General features: G+C 34.4%; 1 protein-coding gene across 18 annotated transcripts in view; it reads left to right on the top strand.

Annotated features, from left to right (window-relative positions):
• TENM3 (teneurin transmembrane protein 3) overlaps positions 1-24,405 on the top strand; it is a 1,341,795-nt gene that overhangs the window by 725,308 nt on the left and 592,082 nt on the right. For 17 of the 18 annotated variants that reach the window (XM_054065066.1, XM_054065065.1, XM_054065064.1 and 14 more), the window contains exon 8: positions 2,854-3,010. The exons of the other annotated variant lie outside the window; for it this stretch is intronic. The gene's annotated coding sequence lies outside the window, so the exon portion shown is untranslated. The remainder of the gene's footprint in view (positions 1-2,853; positions 3,011-24,405) is intronic. 18 annotated transcript variants of the gene reach the window in all.

Here is a 24,405-nt window from a genome sequence, read left to right as displayed (position 1 = left end):
AATGGAATCATTTTCAAAGTGACTCCAATGCTGTATGATAAATGGATGGGTTTCGGGAAGACAGAGACAGTCCATAGAGCGTGCTGGCTATGAAGAAATTGCTGTGTGTTCTGTTTTGCTATTACCAAATTTAACTTAAATTTACATTCACATTCATTTTTCTATATACTTTTATATTTTTCAGTGTCTTATTACACACTTCTGTACAGTTTTTGCATAAACGTTTATCTGACATCACTACCCTTTCAGCAGGAACTCCTTAAGATTCCAAGTGTTAATAGGAGTTAAAAGTTAGGTATTATGTTTATTGGCACATCTCCATGACTTGCTTGAGCATATTGATATACAGCTTTGATTTTAGATTTTGGACAAGATGTCAAACTTTCAACCTTGAATAAAGGATTCAAAGTCATCCAAGAGAGTGCCTGAAGTAATTTTAGTCTCGTTCTGCTTTCTGATTGTCTGTGCAATGTAATTTAATTGCTATATCATGCTCTCCATTGTTAAGAAACATTTTGGAATTGCTACTTTTATTATCCTTCTCATGTGAATTCATCTGGCTTCAAAAGTTATTTTAATGATAATACATGATAGCATGCAGTTCTCGGCAAGTTTTTTGTCAAATATTTAGTTCAACAGTATTGACACTCTGCCAAGCTCTTGGTGAGAGCTGCTTGTAAGAAGTCTTGTTGTTGAATCTGATTCAGTTTAAAGCAGGTCACAAATCTCAGTCACAGTTCAGTAGATCATCCAGATTTTATTGTCTGTTAGACTCTTTTATGGCTGGCTTCCAAAGCAACATAGTGGAGAAGAAACAAACTAGGAAACTTGAAGTAAAGGCCTGAGAAGGCACCATGCTGCTAACATGCAATCCATACTTCGCTAGCAGTCCTCTGGTTCACTTCTTGGCGTTGTCCCTTGTGAATAACAGCAAATCAAAGCATTGTTACATTCATATCATTGTTTAGAGGAACAAAGATTATCTGTCTGTTCTGGAGTTTAGTGTGTCTATTATCTCTGCCATCTTCTTAATCAGGACAAGCAGTTAACAAGTAATGTACTAAATATGACTGGCAGGAGACTACAGATAACAAGAGTCTACTTTGCTTCATTTCTGAGAATATAAGTGACAAACCCTGGATAAATTTATTTCCCTTCCCATTTAAAAATATGTACACTTGGTACCAGCCAGTATTAAACATATACTTTCCTGAAATTTATCGTCATATGAAAAAAAACTTAAGTCTACAGAGAAGTAGGTATCAGAATTAGTATTATGCACGTATCCATAGCAGTAGGGTATACTCTATTTTGCACTGCAGTTCCTCAAAGTCACAGAATAAAAACTCAGCTTTTAAAAAGCAAGTTTCAGTACTAACATTCTCAAGGGCATATTGGTGTGTACTGACATCATATTTGATGGTCCGAGTCTACTCACTGAAATCTTCTAGTAAAGACAGTAATATCCCTAGTCACTAAATTTGGGGAAGTGCTTCTATGTCTGTTGTAGAGCAAATAACTCCTGACTGGAAAAATCTGTGGGAAAGCATTTTAGCAAGAATTATTAGAAATATTTAATAATGACATTAACATAAATTGTTGTCCACATTTTTCTGAATGTCTTTAAAAGACTGATTGCTCCCTCACTGTAGTATTAGTTTCATCCTACACAGTTATTTAGAAGAAAACTGTTTAAACAATCCACCAGTAATAGCTGCAGCTTTTTGTTGTTGTATTTGCTGCTGTTTTTCATTACCACTCAGGTATATTGATTAGGTAGGACATTTTTAATGTGTTTCTGAAACAAATGTTTGAGAAAAAATTCTGTCTCTTTGAGGTATTTACAAATATTAATACCTTAGTAAAAGACCATGAAATATAATAGTAATACAGTATTTGTAACACTGAAATCCCATACTTATGAGTAATTTTTTCTTCTCTATTTCAGTGTTGGACCTTGTATTTGGGTTTTTTTTCCCTTGTCTCATTCTTCCTAAAGCAGTCTGTTGTTTGGGGTTTTTTTTTAGTAGTTCATTATATTTCTTATTTCAGCCATCAACAAACAATATGTTTCTTGTTCTATAGAATGTAAACTTCTCTAAATGTTACCCATTTTCATGCCTGAGTTATTAGCTGACGTTTATTTTCCAGACCGGCTTTTAAAATTTATTTTCTTTCGTTTAATTTATAAATGATATAATTAATTATTTATATATTATTTCCCTAATGAGTCCTAGGCAGAATATTTGATTGTCTTTAGTTAAGTCATGCCATGAGCAAAGCACTCTTGGGCAGCTGATACCAGTTAGCACAGCTAGCTTTTAACCTCTCCTGAGCTTTGACATGTCTAAGGCCAGCCAACAACTGCCTACGTATTGTATAACTCCATGAATGAAACTGATGTATTGCACAAGCCCATTTGCCCCTTTTTGCTGAGCTTACATTGTTTTGCCTATTGCATATGGAGTTAGAAGATAGCCTCGACAAAAGAAAACAAACTGGCTATGAGTGGGAAATACAATCTCACTTCACTTGTTTAATAACCTTCCCTCAATGTCAACTCAGGGTCAGTAATTCAATGGGAGTCTAATTATCACATTACCATTCATACAACATGGCTGAATTCTGAGTTGTGTCCACATCATATTATAGGACTTGTCCAGTTTTTCCAGGCAGGCATATACATGAAAATGCTTTTGTATTCTGAAGTCAAGTAAAGCAACAGATTTGTGTCCTCTGCCTTGTTACTAATAATGCCTCATACCTGTTCATTTTTCACCTAAAGAACTAGATTCATATATATATGACATACTGTCTTCTAGAATCTAATTAAAACTTATTTTTGGTCCTTAGGTGTAATGACTGCTCTTCTGAGATAGATTCTTAATTAATGCACAGAGATCCCTGAAGTCCCACCTCTCAACAGTATGATTGACATCCAAAGATACCTAAATTACGTTAATTGAGCTTTGCATTTATACATTTTTCTGCAGCCAACTCATCAGAAAAGGTAGGAGAAGACCAACCTCAGAAAAATTATTCTGCTATCATGTCTTTTGCCGAGAGGAAAAATCTTGCAGAACTATTGAGCATTTATTACCATGGGTGTCAACTCTTCTCCTCAGGTTTTAGACATAACATTTGCTTTACTATGAAAATCAGCATTTTTAATTCAGTGATGTATGGTTGAATAATAACACAATATTCACTAGTCAAAAATGAGAAAATCGTGCAAGTCAGTGGATGACTCTGTAGATCACAAATAGTGTTACAAAGCAATATAGACTTTCTGGACAGAAGTTGTTTGGTATTAAAGTGCGATATTTCACTGTGTAAGTAGTGTTTTATCTGTAAATGTTCTTTTAATTTTGACCCAAGTCAGAACCACAGATTTTATCGAGTTTATTAAGCAATTGTATATTTCTAGGATTCAGTTTAGTACCTCAATAATGAACTTTACTTTGCATTCTGGAGTCAGTTAAGATGAAGTCACTGAAGTTGTTGAATAAGTCCATTCTCATCTAAGCTGAAGTGGAATTAAACAAAAAAACACTGATAAGAGCATTGTGGATGGACAAGAACAAAAGGCACTGGAACATTATCAGAAAGATGTTTGGCAGAAGATTTACATTGCAAATGGTATATAGGAAGTACCAGAAGCAGTCAAGAAAAAAAACTGGAAATGAGGCCAAACATGTATCTACATAAAGATTTCTCTATGGTTTAAAGAGTAATCCAGGATATAACAATAACTTATTTGGTCTCAGAAACCAGCTTTTGTCCAACAATCTAAGAACTTATAACACTTTAAGAGGAACTTATTAATTTTGTATTAATAATTTTAATTTCTGGTGACTTCTAACAAATTTCAGTGAAAATGGAGCTCTTGAGGTAGGCATCAGATTTTCATGAAAGAGATCTGTCTAGTTTCCGTCTTTATATTTTTCATTTACCTGTTACCTTACACTTTTCTAGAAATGGAAAGTATTCAAGGTGTCTAAAAAGATTTAAACATGTTTCAGAGATGATATTTTAGTATTCTAAAAAGAAGCCAATAGTTTATTTGATGGTGCTAAGCTTTTCAGCTAGAGGAATTACATTTCCTTGAGGAATATCTGTACTGGAGATGATTAAAGTGTAAATGCTTATTGACATATCCTTAAATCTGAATACAAACAGATCTATCTGAAAAGTGCACAGATCTATGGGGAAAACCATATATACAACATATATACAAACTGTGTGTGTGTGTGTGTGTGGACCAGGAACAGTTTAGCTTCGGAGATATTTTAAATTCTTTGTGGGCTGCTGAGCAATTTAGGAGGGGTAATTCAAATCTCTGCTTACCACAGCAGAAATACCAAACAGCAGTATGCCAAGCCCTCAAAATGTTTGAACTTGATAGTTTGATCGTGGTGAACATGGAACTGGAGCTTTGTGTTTTAATATCAACAAAAGAGTAAGACTTCAGAAGGGGAGTGAGAGTGGGGAGTTGGAGGGGTGGAATCACATATGGGGACTGGGTGCAGTGATATGTAATGTTCCTTAGAAAAAGGACTGCCAGAAAAATTAATTAAATGTAACATTTTGCCCAATCAGATGTTTATAGAAAAACCCCAGTTGACAACATTGTATGCTGTCATAGTAGGAACTCCTGGCTGATGTATTTTTCTTTGAATGCATTTTATCCTCACATTAAGGTCTAATGAGACCCTGGATTGTCCAGGTTAAAATATTTTATCTGAACACAAATTAGCAGGGTTATTTTTGAATGCAGAAGATTCAGAAGAGAATTAGAGAAAGGTTTATAAATAAATCTCTGAAAACTATACTATGCCCTTATAGGTCAGTTCTTTTGTCTTTTTCCAGTTGTTTTCAGTAAATTTTTCAAGTAGGATAAAGGATACAGGCAATTCTGAGTTCTTCCCATTCCTCAGAGGCTTGGCTGTGAGTTTGCCACCAGTTCATCTCAAGAGTCCTTGTTTATCAACACCTCTCTGCTTGCTATATCTCTCTTGTTTTCTATTTTCTGTTTTCCCAGCTGTTGGGATTCAGATACTTTTCCCCATGAGCATACATAATTGATCTCAGGGAAGCAATTCATCTTCTAGAGGATACGATGTGATCTAAAATGCAGTGGTAGAGAACAGGCAAAATATTTCCCTTTTTAAAAGAAGACAGTCTACAGTAATATACGCTACCCTGCAAAACAAACAAAACTGGAATACTTCTTTACACTTGTCAGCCTTGGAACCCCAATATATACTGGAAAGCAGTAATGTCTGTTGAATCTCTGCTTTGGTGTCAGCCCAAAAGGGAAACTTGGGATAAAATTGTATATTGCTGAGATTCTCAAATACGCATGTGCTGTAGTTGAACAAAAAAAAGAAGAGTTTGTTCAGTCTTCTAGTAACAACAGGGCATTGTTACACGAGATGTCCAGCAAGGTTATGAAAATGTGTATTTCTGACGTAAGACTACAAAAGAAAGCAATCTGGGAGCAGATTGACCTAGAATCCAGATCTTTGTACTTCTTCCAATAAAAATATGAGGACAAAGTGAAATGAAACTTAAATTTAGACTACAGAGATAGAAGTGAAGACTAGGAGCAAAGATGGGAAATAAATAATGAAGTGAAAAAAAAGGTAGCTTTTTTAAATGCCCTTTTCTAAATTCATACTTCTAGGATTAGTGCGAACATATTAGTGGATCTTTTATGACCATTCTAACACTGTCTGTAATTAATATGTAATTCCTAATCCACAGAACATCATTAGAAATAAGTTGACACCTCAGGAAAGAAAAGTTCATGATTTCATCTTCTTTGTCATACAGATCTTTGTCCAAAGTAACCCATTGTGAACTTTTATACTTACCTATAATTTGTAATGTTATTGTGATTTCCATATTATATCTATGAATGCATAACATCTAGGTATTAACAACATTTTTTTTGTTTATTTCTGGGCCTGTGGAAATATAATTTGGCTACTTTGAGAAACCTGAATTGTTTAAAACATCAACAGTTTGGTAGAACCAAAATGTTTTAATGTTTTAAAGACAACATCCAACTGTATTGTCAGGACTTCTGAATTTGTGTATTTTCATACTTTTGAAATAGTAAAAGCTCACCATAAGTTTCACTAGACTTCTTATCTGTGGAAATATTTACTAACAGGAAACATATGCATACATACAGAGTGTTGACAGCTGTTTTAAGCTGTAGTTAAAATGTGGGTTTGGCTAACTCAAAAGAATAATCTTAGCTATAGCACCAGCTTTAAAGATCATTGCAAATGTCAGATCTGCTGAGGCCAATGAATATCTATCGCTTATGTTAATCAATTAAACATTAATGATAGGTATTTCTTTTTTAATAGCTGCAACAATAAATTATTCTCAGGATAACATGGTGGAGCCTAATCTCCTTTGGCTTTTGGAACCAGTAAAATAGCAGAACATCAGTCAAGTTAATAAAGTGTGCCCTTATTACACATTCTGCATCTGTACACAAACTGCCAGCATATGATCAAACACTGCAGCTGTTTCATTTATTTCACAGACACATCATAGACATTTTATAGTTATAGAAGAGATAGAGTTTCAGGGACAACCCAGTCACCTTGCAGACACACAGAGTTCAGTGGATTCTCATTAAATTGCACCTTGATATTATATGAAACTTGTAGTACATCTATTAGGTATGATATATGTATAATTTCCATGTTAAAATTGTTTTGCATGCATTTTGTATGCATTGCCTGTGTATCTTCTCCAGGCTTTTGTTCACACATAACTTCAGAGTTCCATGTTTGCATATTTTATTTTAGATTTGGTTGTTGCCAAAAATTTAATAGCCAAATGGCTGTATTATATTACACACTTCCAGGCACACGTGAAGGCATGAAATAAATAGCTAAATGAATTAAAATAATTATAATGTAGTATGGAATATTAAAGTGTGTATTCAAAGCTGTTGATGCATTTTTCATTTCAGCTCATGAACAAGTGTTTCACTTAAGTCAGTGAGTTTTGCCATTGACTTTTACAAAAGTAAAATTTCACACAGTCAATTTTTAGTAATTGACACATCAGATGTGTTTTAATAGCAACTGATTGCCTTTTCTATATTATCAGGTTTCAGTATGAGAAACATTGGACCTGTTCCTGAAAAATGTTTTAGGAATTACTTAATGTTGACCACAGAATAGCTAACTGCTATACTGAAACAAAGTTAAACCAGGAACTTTGTTGTGTGGAATTTTAAAGACACTAGAACCTCAGCCTCATTTTTTGTTTAGTTCCACATTAGAATTCAACAAAATAGCATAACTTTACCTTTTAGGTAGTTGTACAGTACCACATCACAGAGGCAGCTAGCTGATCTGATATTTGAATCTTAATATTTTGCAAATTTTTGCAGGAATTAATTACTGAAGCAAAATGAAGCTAAAAAATGCAAATTTTACTTAAGGAACACCTCTAACAAAAAAAACCCAAAACAAACAAAAAAAAACACAAAAAACTTGTGTTCTCAGCTACTCTTCCTAAACCTGTTCCTCAAGCTTTACACAAAAAGATACATCTGTGTGTTTGTTCTGATAACTTTCAGTGGATATACAAAAAATAATAGGTTGTAAAACTAAAATATGTTAGGTGGGATAATAATCCACTACAGTAACAATCAAATTGCTTGTCATGTCATGAAGGGTTATGCTTTAATTAAGCAATAAGGCATGGCAGCGTGTGAATTACAATGTAATAATTCTTGTCTAGTGTATTGTTAGGCAAGAGGCCAAAGGCCTAGTGCCACTGAATGCTGCAGAAATGAATTATTATGCTGTAATTTAAACAATGCAATATCATATTGCAATAACTGTAAAATATTACATTTTAAATTAAAAAATTACATATTCTAATTTTTTTATACCTAATTACTCCCTCCGTAAACTATTTTGTGGCCAAGGCTATAATAGAAAAGAGAGATTTTCTATTTCATATCATATTTAGATTTAAATGACAATTAAACACTAAAGACAATTGTTTCTGGAAGATCTGAAGGATACTATTTTGATAATATATTTCCTAAAATAAATAGAACACATACAGCTCTGAGGAATGAAACTTATTTAAATTGTTTCTTTTCATTGGACAGAACTAGTGTACAACTCCTAAAGTATGAATTTTTTGAAAATACGCTGACATAGGAGACTTGCATTTAGTGGAGGTTTTATTACTACCTCTGCCTTTTGAAAGCACAATTTTTCTTCTTTCCATTCTTCCTTATTGACACCTTCTCTGAAGATGTTTCATTTGGATAGCCCTTCAAATTCATCTCTCAGACTAATTGTTTTTTAAAAAAATGTATTTTCTGTGACTTTTTTCCCCTGATCATCAAAGGAGAAGTCAATAGTAAGAATAAAAAGCACAGGATTTTGAGAACTGCTATTATGGTTCTCTGCTACAAAGCATAAAATCAAAGATATTATTAACAGTGGGAAATGTTGAAAAAATTTATAAGCTCTGATATTTTTCTGCGTTTTCAATGGTTATATGACTTAAGAAGCAAAACTTATCTAGTTCACTATTCTAATGCATAGTGTTTACACTATTAAGAAATCATACCTTATTGTCCATTTTGCAAAGTTATTTCACAGTTTACCTCTCTGACTAGAAAAGGTTCAGCAGGTTCCATGCCTTAATTGAGATGCGTGTGCAGTTTTCTTCTTGAGAGAAATCGGAAGCCTCATCCATTGATACATTTATCTGTTTGTAGCTGAGCAACATCAGTCAGTTTAGTGGTCTCAAGAAAAAAAAACAAAACATTTCTTCTCATCTAGGAGATTCAATAGAACTGGACAAAAATATGGGGTTTGCTCATTATTTTGTGTTGCTTTTGTGGCAGTGATATAAATCAATACAGCTTTCAGAAGTCACAAATCCACTGTATAGGATCAGTCCAATCTAAATCGCTCTGTGCATTCCATGGGGTTTTTTTCACTTGCATATTTCTGTTCAGTCTGAGGCTGATTATTGTGTAATGCACTACTGAAAATCAGATATAGGATCAATTTGGAAGTGGCTATTTAATTCCTTAGTTGATTGAAATTTGTTATCCTTAAGTAAAACCATAATTTGACAGTTGACTTAATCACATTACAATTAATATGCTTCCTCTCAGTGTTGCAATATTTACTATGGTAATACTAGTAAATAGTGTTTAACACTTTCTTCTTATATCATCGCTTCTGTACTGTAGTGCAGCTGTAGTTGTAATAATAGACCTCATGTTTGAAGAAAGCATTTAGGTTGGTAGATTAACAAAGAGATGGTTTTTTTCTGTAACACTTAATTACAATCAAATTTGCCTTCAAAGGTTTCTTTGTGTGCTAAGAAAATCTGCCACCATGATTGAGTTCACAGGGAGGAGGAAAGAATTGGTTTAATTTTCACAACAGTTGAGCAGCCTCCTCTCTTTCTAAGCACAGTACATCAAAAATAAAATATATTGCAGTTCTGATATGGTTTACTACAGCCAGTTCACTTTTCGTGGCATAGTTATTAGGAGGGCATTTCTACTTGTTAGCTTTCAGCTAGCAGTTACCTTTTATCTAGACTACAGTTTCAGGTTAGTGTTAACAGTGATTATTCATCACTAAAACTAAAACATTTTTATGCCTGAAGCTCCTATAAACTTATACTTTTCTTACTTTCTCCATTTTCGTAATACATACTTTGTATAAATACTTCATAATTTAGCCAAAAAAACAAAATGCAAACCCAACCAAAAAGAAACCCAACAAAAGAAAAAACATTCAGGGCAAAGGATAATAAACTGCCAGTTGAAGCTTCTGTTTCTCAAAATAGTAATGCTTTTGAGATTTGATTAGCAATGACATTATATGACAAAAGAAGAAAAAGGATTTAGAAATGGAAACTAAAAATAGTTGTGTGGTAATTTAATAACCTGGCAGATTTTATTCCATCTGTTAGAAGAGTTTGAAAGCCATTTCCTGCTGCCACTCACACTGCAGAAGCTTCAGAGTTCAGAGATGGAATCAAATACCTGATGTGAAAATCTGCTATTATGATTCATATCCAAAGATTCATATCAATATCCTTGCCTAGAATATTGTGTAGATTTTTTTTTAAAAACAAAGTTAATCCAAAAGTTTAGGATTATTATTTTTCTCATTGTTAATACCACACCTTTTCACAGAAAAAGAACAAAAACATTCATTCTTTTCAATTTACAAAAATTGTTGAAGCTATTCTATGTGACTGGACAACTTGGGAAACCAGATATCTCAAATAGGTGGTCCATTATTCAAATTTCATGAGCTTGATTTCAGGGTGACAGTACAGTGTTATATCAGTCTGTCCTTTATTGCCATCCAGAATTAATAAGCAAGCTGGGGGAAGAGAACATGAAGTCAAATTATGTGGACAGAAGGTATGACGGAGAACATGTATAGTGTAAACCTGTAGCTGATGGACTGGCCTTCAAAATAAGTGCTAGCATGCACTGTGTCCTGGAGATGCATTAGCTGCAACAATCAACGTATATCTGTATAGAGCTGATTATTTCTAGATGATTATTTAACAGATGATACTTCACAGGTGTTTGATAGATAATAGAAAACATAAACTACTTTTTGTGTTTACTACCAGAAATTCTGTAATGGTCCTGTTAGTGTTAATGTAATTGACAGTCTGAAGCAGCATAGCTTCTCTTCACTGGAGGAGTAAAAATGTGGATGAGGTTATTCTGCCCCTCTCCTCTGCTCTGATGAGACACTGGAATACCATGTCCAGCTCTGGAGCCCTCAGCACAGGAAAGGCATAGACCTGTTGCAGCAGGTCCAGAGGAGGGCCACGAAAATGGGCAAATGTTTGGAATGCCTCCTGTATGAAGAGAGGCTGAGAGAGTTGAGGTTGTTCAGCTTGGCGAAGACTCCAAGGAGACCCTATTGTGGCCTTTCAGTACTTGAAGGGGGCTTATAAGAATGATGGGGAAAAGCATTTTATCAGAGCCTGTAGCAAAAGGACAGGGGGTAATGGTTTTAAACTAAAAGAGAAGTTTAGACTAGTTGTTAAGAACACATTTTTACGCTGAGTGTGGTGAAACACTGGAATAGGTTGCCCAGAGAGGTGGTAGATGCCCCATCCCTGGAAACATTCAAGGTCAGGTCGGATGGGGCTCTAGTTGAAGATGTCCCTTCTCACCAGGGAGGTTGGACTACATGAGCTTCACGGTCCCTTCCAACACAAACCATTCTATGATTCTATGTCAGTTAGATTGGACATGGGTGACTGACACAAGCTGCTGTAAGCACTGCAAACAATCTTTATGCAGAAAAGGGTATTTTGCATTTGGTTGTTCAGGGAAAGAATTTGGAAGGAGCCCTGAAACTTCACTAGGAACTTGTCCTTTTTTAAGTTGGCCAGAAGAAACACAGTTGTTTTTATATCTGAAAATGTATAATCTACCTTCCTGTTAGATAAAGTTTTTATGAAAATTTAAAAACCTTATGTAATGCACTTTCTACCCATTCACACATTCACATGCTTTTTGCAAGTTCTGAAATGCTCTGGCTCACAATTATGTTTTATTTCACCTGAAATCACTTGTTAGAAAAGAAAATGAAATAGTGCATTTTAATCACAATACAAAGGAATACTGACAGTTGTGGCTGTGGGGGTTTTATATGCGTCTTTAGAAAAGTTTCATCCCTATTTTGCAGAAATCTTAGGTATGTGATGGAAGCAGCATGATTATTTATTAAGTACTGAGCCCTGTATGTGAGGCCACTTAGTGTCATATCAAGTGCTAGTTCTATAGGAAGGGCATTTGCTTACATATTTTCAGAGCTGGGCTAGAGCAGAGATATAAGGGTTTGAATCCTTGTGCTGCATTATTGATCCACCAGCTATCTGCTCTGTGAGAATATACTTGTTTACTGCCCAGTCTGTGCAGAACAGATGTGATATTTACAAACGTAGATCAAGCGTTGATGATTTTCACATGCATAAGAAAATCTCTCATTGTAAATTTTCATTCTAACATGTTTTATCAGACTTAAGATTAGCCTGCTGGAGTAATTAAAACTGAATAATACTAGACTACTGTGCTAAAGCTAAACTTACAGTGGGTTAATATGTTTTCATATTGAAATCAACTTTTTTGTCCCAGTGAATAGACCTTGGATTTAATAAGACCAGCTCAAACATATAGAATTTTTAATCTGCAAAATACGATTTGTCTATTTTATCTGGGCTTCTGGGGAAGGATGTGTAACTAGCAGTTATCAAAAGGACTGGAAGTGTTGACCTATGTGCCTTGCAGACTTCAGGTAGACTATGAACTGCGGTCTCAAAAAATGCATTGTTAAAACTAGCATGAAAATAAAGTTTTCCTTATGGAACAGCAAAGTTCATAAGTTCATACAGTTTCATTATATAGATGGGGCATATATGAAGTTTTAATTAATTGGTGCTCATTTGTAAGTGGATTAAATTTAATCTTTCCTTTGTACAAAGCTTACTCTAAGCATTCCTCCTCTCACTTTTTGACCCAGCATTAATATTTGGACAGGTATACCATGTGATACAATATTTACCATTGTCACATTATTTTGGTATAAACAAATTGACCCCAAACATGACTCTTTTGCATACGTGTCCACATTATAACAATGACTGCTAGAAAGAAATAGCAAGAAATTCATAGTTTTAATACCTATTGATACCTGAAATCCATAAAAAGATAATCTTGAAGAACAATAGATAATTTAATATTCCTAATGATGCAAAAGTTACTACAATTAACAAATTATCTCAGGCATTGCATTAGTATTGTTTATCTAGTCTTTCTAGTTCCTTTCAACTGTGTATTAGATGATTGACCGGATCAAAACAGATTTTAGCCTTTTCATTTATAAAGCAAAGATTTCTTAAGATCCATAACTGTGTGCTGTACACCCCAAGGTGGCTTGAACAGCCAATAGGAGTAATAGGAGTGATTAAACCTTGTCACAGGGGGTTAGATGTGGTGCTTTCTTCCCACATGACAGGCTGTGACAGTCAAACAGCACTGAAGCAGAACAAACGACAGTGGCAGTTTGCTGCAAGCAGTGCTACTGTCACAACTCCCACTAGAAAGCTAAATACTAGGTATTCAGCTCAGGGAAGTTTCAAATAGACCATGCAAATTCTGGTTTCAAAAATTTCCCTGCAAATAAATAGTGACATGCATTAACTGCAGAGTGGTTGTGTTGTTACGTGAGTGATTGTACACTGTCTGACACTGGCCGTGATCATGTTTTGAGTGAACTGTTGATCCAGTTACATTTGTGCTTAGCTGTTCCTGTTATGGGAAATCTGCCTTCATTTGAGAGAGCTGGTGTACTAATGTAATTAGAATGAAAGCTATCATTGCTCTTTAATGACTGCATGTGTTTGTCACTTTGAATAACTGCGTACAGGATGCTACAAAAACCAAGCACCTGACTGAGCCCAGGATAAAATCACATCTATTCAGATATATCATCCAAGCTTTCATCCCTGAATAAAAGGGACTGGCTTTATGAAAACTACAGAAAAGTGAACTTTGAATTTTTAGCAGATTCCTTAAAAGGCAAAAGCTAGCCAAGAAAATGCACCCCTAAACTCAGCCTTTTCAAGTACATCATTCCAGACTTTTTTAACACAACAGGAGAGACAGATTTTACAGAAGAAGGAAAATGAGCTTCTTAGTAGTCTGCATAAGGGAGTGGCATACTATGAATATTTTTTTCTCATTTTAAGCTGAATTTAGACAGTGTTCTAAGCCCAGAAGACGAGCAGTACTGTGAACCTACATATGTATGTATTTAAATCTATGAAGATGGGTAGAAGGGGTTTGGAAAAAGTTCAAGAGAACCTCTATGAAGTCAATACCAAGTCAATATAAATAAGAATATTTTCATTATGTCATTATACATCTTTTCTAACTAAAGACAGCTCTTCTAACTAAAGATTTATGCTTGGCTTTCTTACTGTTGTCACATAAACTAGATAATTCTGAATAAATTCTGGCTTGAAATTTTCAAGTTGCTGTTTGTTCCTATTAGCAATAAGAGTAGATAAAATTGTCTCACTTGGATAGATGGTTAAGGAACTGAAGGTTACAGCAGTGTAGTCAAGCTTGCACTGAAAATGCCCCTTATAGAAGGACAAACCCCTCCTTTTGTACTTTTTTATTTAAAATTAATCCCAAATTTCTCCATTTCTGTTCAGAGGATATTTTCATCTTGGAAGATGCATTTTTCTAATTTTACTAGTCTTTCCTTAAAAGATGGTTAGCAATTAGTTTATAAACATTTATTTTTCAGCGCACTTTTTTTTTTAGATTTCTGTTAGCTGTAGATAGTAAATATGTAAAGCTTTACATATGTTATCCCATTTTCACATATATTCATGTCGTGACTGTCCAGTGACATGACAGAGGCCTCTTTTTCAATTTTAAAATCAATTAAGAAAAATCCTGTCTTATTAAGGCAAGAATCACCAAAGCCTATCGTAGATCTGGTCGCGTGTATCCATTCTTAAGTGTGCTTCACTTGCACTGCCGGGCATGTCGCCTTCTGGCAACTCCGGAATTCTGCTTCTCCATTATACCTGAAGCAGTAACACCTGGGATAACATTTACTGGTTGAAATACTGATAGGCCACTCTAGTCTTTCAATACAGGACATCTTTTCTCTCTATTCTCTCTCCAGCAAATTAGGTAAGATTTTTCACAGAAGGCATCCATACTGAAACACGGATTCAGTTTCTCGGACATACCTGTCCTCTCCTCAGCCCTTTAATGCCCTTGTTTCTGATAGGAACTGAGACATGCTGGGAGGGAAGGATTTGTAGGCAAAAAATGCCTGAGAATCTATATAGGGAGCATTGTTTCCATCTGGTGAACATTGTGTGGTTCGCCAGAGAAAAACTCAAATCCATCTGTCTTTTCTGGGTATGTCAGAAGAGGTTGCTGTCTAATAAATACTATCAGTGTTCTGGACAACATTGGGAATGGTTATGAACTGAAGCGGATCTTTCACTAAGCAGCAGTAAATTAGAAGTCCCTGTCAGAACACCTCTTCAGCCACTAGTGTCTTTTCTTCTCGTTTCTTTTCCCAGAATTCTGCAGACTCTCAAAGGGTTGGCCAGAGGATGTCATAATCCAGTTAATACATGTCACTGAGCTAGGACTTCAGCCTCATAAATCAGAACAGGGGCTTACAAGGCAGAAAGGGTATAATGGTTGCCTGAAAAATTGCACTCAAATTGAATAAATATTAATACAAACCTTGGCAAGATTAATCAGTCTGTTTTATAAATTCTGTCCTTGAAATTAATACCTAAAATATAATATTAGGTATTTGAGAGCCATTCTGAAAAAAACAGACATAAGCATTCTGGTAGAATATAAGAAGTCTCTTCTTCTCAAATACCAATACAGAGTATTTTCACAGGGCGGTATAATTTCTTTAAAAAGCTGCAGTTTTTAAGCAAAGAGGCTAGAGGAGGTGATGTCGACATTAAATATTTTTTATTAAGTGAAATTAGGTTAATAAAATTGCAGTAGTTGAGTACATGTTTAGAAAGCTACACAGCAGTTTGTTTAAGATATGTCATTAAAGTCATGATTTAGGTGTTCTATCTTGCTTAGCCATCACACAAGCAGTTAATACAAAACATTCCATTTTACTGTTCTGAAAGAAAAAATATATTTTTTAAAAAGAGCTGTAAATTAGGTAGCGCTTGAAGCATCCATTTTCTTGCCTCCATCACTGCCAACTCCCACTGTTTTCTTTGATATATGATTTGCAGACTACTATTATTATTTATGTGTTTTACAATTACTACGGATGACACCTCCCCTTTCTCAGCCCTAAGCCACAAATCTGAAATGAATAAACGCTGTTTATTGTGACAGTCTGCCTTTTGTCTGTGGAACAATGACAAACTACACCACTGACAGCCAGTTGCTGTTTTTAACTACTGCTCTCGAGCTCAGTGCTTGAGTGTTCTTCAGAGCACAACCACAGACAATCTGGAATAAAATAAGAGAAAATGTATTGCATTTGTTTAGCATGCCGTGATACTGTTGTACGTACACTGAGTAAGCAAGAATAAATTACATAAGCATGCTAGGTTCTTGGTTCTCTACGTTTCATTGAGATTTATACAACTGTGATCCTATCACAATTAATATATTAATGCTTTTTAGTATTAATCATTTTGATATTCATATAGAGAATTGCCTTCTGACTGGAATGAAGTGAGAGAGGAGGAATAAAGGGAGCACTTTTAATTATTTGTGAAATCTAAGAACATTTCTATTTACTCTGAGCTCTTCAATGGAGCTAAGGCAGCATGGAATAACTGTATGAATTTTGTGAAAGTCTTCTGACCTGCAGTTTTTAAGAAATGTTAAAATGATCTGGTTAATTTCTAATTGTACCTAGAAGAGCAGAGTTAGTAAGCAAAAAAGTACTTATATTTTGACCAGACCTTGGCTTCTGTCTTAAGGCAGACTTGTAAATATGCCCAGATATTTATTTGATGCCAATTTATTTAAATCTGAGTTTGCACATGATGTAGCATTTCTTCTTGAAACTAGATGTTATCTTTTGTTTATGTCTTTTCCCTTACACACACCTGGTGCACACATGTGCATGTGCACAAACACACATATGCAAGGATATGACAATGCTAATTCATAATCCTTTTTTAATGTATTTATGTATGTTTGCATACATAAATGAGTATTGCATAAATGAGTTTGTTTGGGTTTTTTTTTTTACTTAACTCTCCAAAAACAACATTACAAAGTATTTTCTGGCATATTTGTTATTGTCATAGAATGTTGTGCTACTCCGAATAATGCAAGAGTAATGTCTAGGATTTAATTTAAATCTTTATTCAGCACATAATGCTAACCATGCCCAGTATCTGACCAAATAAGAATTTGTTCCTGAGTTACATGTAGTACACTGATCAGTACAGGTCTTTGTAAATTCCTCAGTTTATTTGTGGTGGTTTAAATTTCTTTTTCCTTTTTCACTTGTCAAATCAAAGATAATGGAAGTGTACAAACAAATTTGAACTCTGCATTGGCACTGCCAGCTTGCAGAAAATATATTTCTAATTAAAAAGACACAATCTATAGTCTTGCTTAGAACTTACCATAACTTTATACATTAAAATCTGCAGTTAATTTTTTAATGCATATCTCAGATGAATAATTTGCCTTCTGGTCTTCAGTTATCTGTATCTCCTTTCTATTTGTCTTTTTTTCTCCTTTGATTTTTCCCTTTGAAGTCCCCTCTACCTATTTCTTAGACTATCTTCCTGCTTGCAAAAACACCTGGATACATTCTCCATATAGTTTTCTGTCTGTTAAAGAGTGGGATTTTTATATATAAATATATACACAAATAAAAGCCAAGTAGAGAGCAGGGTAGCTTCAGAATGAACAGATTCTTGTCCTTGCAATAAGTCATCCCTCCAAGACTGCAATTTTTATACTAATACTCATAGAAAACTCTTGAAGAAAATCCATGAAGTATTATAGCCTCTTGTATATCATTGTATACTGACTAATAAATAATACAAAATGATATTCAGTTCATCTGTGGGTCCAGCAAAGAGAAATAATAGTCTTGTATGTTTGAAAGAACTCTCTTTATTTGAGAGTAAAATACATTAAAATATAGTGTACACTATAATGATCAAAGTGTTCCTCTAAGTGGCAGAAAGAGGGCCTTGTATGTGTTTTGTGTGGGCAAGAAGCCAGAGTTGCAATTAGGTTCCTTCCCAAAGGCTTGATCCACAATAAACTCAAAAGAAAAACTCTTCTAATTCCAGTCTTTCTAGATTATGTTTTTATGGTGTTGGATAGTATGAAATTAATGAGTGAAACACACAGCATAACAATATATGACATCAGGGACAGACATATACATGCAGTAAAGAAAGCCATTTTGACATTCTCGGCTAGGTATTCTAATCCGATGGAGAGCACTTCATTCTCTTGTGTTGCCTCCTGCCTGCCAAACACATTCCTGTTTGAACAAACAGCACCGTGCTCAATCATATTGCTTAAGTATCCTTCCTAAAGACATAAAGTGTGGTTTAGCTATTTTAGATAATATCTAGGTTATGGCCATTATCTAGCTATAATAAGCTACTTGCCATCAGTTGAGCTATCCAAACATTAATGAATTCCTTTCAAATCTGGAGATTAGTTAAGCTTTCATGTCAGTTATTCACAGCTCTGTATTGATTTATTTATTTTTTACTTTCACTATGAATTTTACTAAGATGGTTTAAGAAAGTCTCATTACTCATTTCCTGTATGTTATAACTGAAACAGTTATGGTTAAAAACAATAGAAAAAATTTACACAAGAACAAAGGATTATTTCTCAAAACCTTAATAGAAAGCATGTAGCAACCACTGCTGTGATAGTTAAGATGAAAACCTAACAAACACATGTTCAAAATTAAAATGGTCTTACTGCAGAGAGATTGATAAATACTATTAAAAAGGTCAGTAAAGCATATGTAACGAGTACTTTACTAATTTAACACAGAGATGGGGCTCCTTGATTGCTGGGAAATTTGTTCCATTTACAAAAACTCCAGAAAATAAATAGTTTGGCCTGCAGTATAACTTGCCTAAATAAAAGCTTTCTTCAGAAGTGTAGGAGTGAAATCTAATTATCAGTTCCTAATCTGGTTTTACACATATATATTTTTACACATTATTCAACAGGAATCTTGTGAAACTGTTTCTTCAGGGTAGACGTAGTCACTTGCAGAATAACAGTCCAAGGGGATCTTTCTTCAGAAGCAGAAAGGTTGAGGTCCCTTCACTGTAAAAGAGCCATGCCTCTTCCCCAGGCCCCTTGCCCAATCATTGTAGCTGCAAGAGGCAAAAGTATTTGTATTCAGCCCTCCTCAGTTTCTCCTTCTCCCTCTCTACATTAATACATTGCAGAACTGGACAGCATGCAGTCAATGAATGAATCCTATTTCAAGTGACAATGCATTAATTTAAAAATAGGAATATAGAGCCATTGTGGCAATCTGGATTTGGTATTCTAATCTAATAGAAAAGCTTTCATGCACTTACATTGCCTCTTGGCAGTCTAAACAATCTCCATCTGTGACAATAGCACTATGCTGATCATATGATTATGCTGTTTTTGCTTCAATTTGAATATATAAAGCAGGTTTTCAATTATAAATGTATTTCTATTGCTTCAGTTCCCTTGGGCCCTGGGGTCACTAGAGGTATAAACCAGGAGCAGTAATAAAGAAACTGTGAAAGTGACCAAAAAGAGGTCATGAATTCAGACTCCTTGTGGAAACAGGCCACTAACCATAAAAGCATTTTCCTAAACTGGTCACTTGAAGCATCCATATAGGTAGAATACATGGATATTCATTACGAGCTTTACAGAGTACTTTTTACCCATTTTTTCTTTTTTTGTCTGCTACCTTGAGTATTCTGAGTGCTACTCTATGCCTAGCATTCATAGATTTTACTGAAATCGTAGCATTCAAATCAACAACCAACAACAGCAGAAGAAATGCAGACACAGAAGAAGACTAACAGTCGGTCTAATTTTACTGCAAAGTTGCGTTGGGTAACTCATCAAGAGCTCACAAAACAGTGTAGGAAACACCTTCAGAAATGAATGTGACTATGATAAATCCCATCACCAAAATGGCATGAAAAGAAGACCATTCTTAGACCATTTCCAGTGTTAGTTTAATTCCTGATCTTATGCTGTAAAGAAGTTACTACATCAAGTCCAAACTAACACAGCCAAACAGAAACCTCAGACAAGCTGCCATTTTATAACCGGAAAAGCAAAATGAAAGTAAAACTTCAGAAACCTTATAAAGTTTGCCAGAGATTTCTTATGATTAGTTATTTTTGTATACGGAACACCATAAAGGTATCCATCCTTCTAATTAAATTTACTGTGTGATTTGCTGACCCATTGGAAGTGTAATTTACATGAACTTCAACTCTAATAGAGATGCTATAGTTTATGTTCTTCAAAAGGATGTCTTAAAGCTAAATATCTAAAATCTATTGATGTCAGTGGAAATCTGTCACCTACTCTCGAAGATCTGCAAATAATTTCTCCGTCAATTAATAATTGTCAAGTCAATGCCTTTACTGGTATGGAAAATTACAAAAAATAGGTCCATATGTGGTCATTAGAAAATGAACCTCAGAAAATGCTGTTTAAGGAAATATAATAAAAACTAAAAGGTTCAGCTACAGATGTTTTTCCTTTGATTAGTTCTTTGTCAGCATAAGAAGCCACAAAGTATGTAAAACTCAGTTTTGCATTCCATTATTGCCTTCAGAATGCTAGGGTGTTCTCCAAGCACCGAAGCTGTTGTAGAATTCCCAGAGAGATTTACAGATAAAAAATGAGAGATAAGAAGATTAGAACTAAAATATATGCCATTTTTGTAGAATATATAATGAAATCCTTATTAATATGTAGCCTTGACTATGGAGTTTCAGCATGGATCTCTCAGACTTTGCAGAGGATTTGAAAAATCTTTTTCGAATAATTACATAAATATGCAAAGGACATCCCTTCTTTTGCCCATGTTATCTGACACAAGCTTACTGAAAATGGCAAAAGAAAGAAAAGACTGGAAGAAAGCTAACAATTGCCTTTCTCCAGAATATGCACTACATCTGGTGCTGCTAAAAACCTAGAGGAGGGAGCGGTTCACTAAGGAGGAAATATTTGCCCGTGATGAAAGTTTATATGGACTATTGAAAACTAAGAAGAATTGTGAGGAACAGCAAAAGAACCTGACACATCCAGAGAAAATAAGTTCAACAGTAGCTGATGAAATTCATTCTCTCTGAGTGGGAGACAGCACAGACTGCAGTGAGTGAATTACAGTATCCTTCATATACTGAGGGACTCTGAATTAGACGTAGCCTCTCAGGACAAAGATCTAGACATCACTGTAGACAGCTCAATGAAGACATCTGCTTAAAATGTATCAGAGGTCAAAAAATGAATAATATTTAGGCTGTGTGGGGAATATTACGGAAAATATTACAATGTTACATAAATTGATGTACATCCCTACCTTGACTGTTAAATTCCATTTTGGTCAACTCTTTTGTGAAAATGATATGCAGAGGAAAAGTGAAGGTTAGAGAAGGTCATATGTATTTTCCTCTAGCTTAGAAGGGAGCAAAGTAAAAAGAAATATAAAATTTTCAATAGTAATCAAAATCTCAACTGGATGCTTCCCTTTATGCAATCTTAATAAAGAGATCAGCTAGAGACAGGTACTTTTATGAAATGTACAGTTGGTCTTTAGTACTTAGTACCTTTTATTTCTTTCACGATTTATTGTAGAGTGTTTAATTAAATGCTACATCTCTGGGAATGGGAACTGAGCATTTAATACGGGCATAAAAATACAGATAAAACAGAGAAACTTCATGTTTTAAAACATGATATCATCACATATTGTCACAGGGTTGCATCATTCCTGTGTGGTTTTAGTCAGAGAGGAGAGTTAGGTATTTTTCCTAAATAATCACTGTTATTTTCCACTTTTAAACTCAGATGTCATGTCTGTTTTCTCCTGTTTCCAAATTCATGACATCATTCAGGTTTCATTGAAGAAGAAAAATGTTAAAAAGGCCACTATATTTTGATAAGCGGCTACCAAGATGGTGGAAAACCTTTGCTCAAGTGAAGCTTAGATATGTTTTTCCTATTTGCAACAAAAGCTTCTAAGAACTGAATGGCAGAGAAGATTAACCCTTGAGGATAATTAATGAGACCTCTGTCTCTATACTGTGGGGAAATACCTTTCTGATTATTATGACAGAGCCTCCTTAGTTCAGAATGGACTGAAAGAAAACCCAGTAGTCAAATGCTCCAGTAGAGCACTTTCCCAAATATAATTTCAAAGCACTGTCATACCATTAGCTGACAGTAATTTGAGCTGTTTATGACAGTGCACACATCTCATTTGTGTAGAATGAAGACTTTAAGATGGCTAGAAATACAGTTTAGTTATCAGAATGTCTGTTTGAACAAAATACAATTGTCAGGTGGTTTATAATGATGTGATAGAAGGAGAGAAGATATTTATAGTGGGAGATACAGTCAAAATTATCTGGATATCAGAGCATGAAGGTGTAAAAACATGAAAAGGCACAGGACTCATCGTTCCACCTTCCTTGATTTTCTTTATTTCCATTTTTTCCATTTTCTCCATCCATCTTTCTTCCTCCTGTTTTCTTGAGTTAAAAATATTGTTATTCTACAAAGATGAAAACTTCTAGATTCGTTCTAGTTTTTATGCTGTTAATTCAATATGTCTACATGCAATGATTATTTTTATTAGTTGTTTCTTATTTTGTTGCTCTTTATTCCTGAAGAGTTTAATAGAGTTACTTCTAGTCTTCATCTTAACCCTGGGAAAAATAGAATAACTCAACCTTAAGGCAATATTTAAAAAAGAATAAAATCTAAGTATGTAATTTATAATCTCTACCTTCTAAATTTCTAACAAAAATAGTCATTATCACACACAATTGCTAATAAGCAGTATAAGCAAAAGTGGATAGTCCTGAACTCTATCCATTTTTACAGTACAAAATAAAAACATTTTGCCAGACTTCTTCCTTAAAGTATCATTGTGCTCTGAGTTAGCTAAGTGTTACTGCACTTGAAAGAAATGTTGAAAGTAAGAAGTGAAGGGATGAGCTCTGTGCTGAAAAATGGGTAGAAAACAGGCAGTGAGATATTCCTGGGCATGAGGAGTGTTAAAAAAACGTATGGAGAACTGAGGTGTGCCCTCAACCGTGTGGCCAGCTTTTGCCTGATAGAGAATAAACTACATTAAAATGTCATGGGTTGATAGTCTCTGACTACTACACTTTCAGTAGGTCTTAAATATCAGGAAGTATAAGTAGTACAACAATTCCATTGAGAGCAAAAGATTAAACCATTGCAGTCACATTTCTAAGGTCTGTTTTAGCTGGTCTGTAAAAATTGGTGAGGAATTATTAGATCAGTTACATGACTTCATTGATATTTAAACGTTTCCTTTTCCATTGTCCACTGCTACAAAAATAAATGTAAATAAGGTGGGAAGTAAAAGTTTAGGTATCTGCATGATAATGACTCCCTTTTTCTTATTCTAAGATCACTGATTTAACCAGTACTTTTTGCCATTAAATATGTGTGAAAATGACTTTATGACTTGCTCACTAATTTAAGTAAGCAAGAATCTCTGCATAATCAAGTTAGAAGCTTCGCTAAAGTCAAAAACTCTTACATTCACGCAAAAAAATCTTATCAATCAAATCTGTAAGCTCTTTTTTTTGATAAAACCTATTTTTGATAAACCCACTTTGACTAACACCAGCTTCGTCGTCGTCCTTCTCTTCTTTGATAATTTCTGTAAAACTTCCATGTTGTACCTGGCACTGTTGACAAGTTGCAGGTCCAAACTAACAAGTACTCTCGAAGGACTGATTCTTTCACATATTGATATTTGTTTTACTGTGGATTCGATTTTAAAGTTCAGATGAATCAACTCCAACATATACTGGAAAAAGTTATTTTCATCTAAAGAACGCGACATTTAATTCTTTTAAAATTCCACTACTTATCTGACATTCTGATTTTAAAATGATGGGTTTAAGAACTGTGTTAAACATTATCTCTAGTTATTGTTGACAGGAAAGAGATTTCATTCCTGTCATCATGTATATCATGCTTTCTGCCTAAATACAGAATGAAACTATTTATTGAATAATTCTGACATTTGTATTTGTTATGTTTAACTCTGATAGGCATATTTTTCCTTTCTATAGTTTGTTCTTGTCTTTTTTGTAACCCTTGTTTATTTTAATTTAATAAGCAATTTTTCCTGATTATCATTAACAATTTCAGTTTAATTTCTATTTCCTAACAGGTTCTTCTTGCAACTGGTTCTGATTTCATGAAGTTTCTGTTCTTAAATGACCAAAATATGTATACTTCTCTTTTGGGCTTGACATTTAGCACATGAAAATAAAATAGCCTAGTAATCTGTAGTCATGCAGTCTGGGCTTTATAACTTATATGGCACGGTGAATGATCATCTATCTGCCTACGAGGTTGTTTTGAGCAGACTAATTTATACTTAGCAACTTTTATTGTTTTAGAAAGAATTTCACAGAGTGCAGGCAAGCAGAGAAATATCTTCAAAGTAATCAAGATTTTTCTCAAAGGAGTGGAGTAGAGTTTATTGAAGATCAAAAAAATTCAAATGTATTAAAAGTGACTCTATGTGATAGAAATCTACTAAA

Source organism: Cuculus canorus, chromosome 4 (assembly GCF_017976375.1).
Source record: "Cuculus canorus isolate bCucCan1 chromosome 4, bCucCan1.pri, whole genome shotgun sequence".
Lineage (NCBI taxonomy): Eukaryota > Metazoa > Chordata > Aves > Cuculiformes > Cuculidae > Cuculus > Cuculus canorus.
Note: the sequence above shows the minus strand (reverse complement) of the source record. Positions and strands in the feature narration are given on the sequence as shown.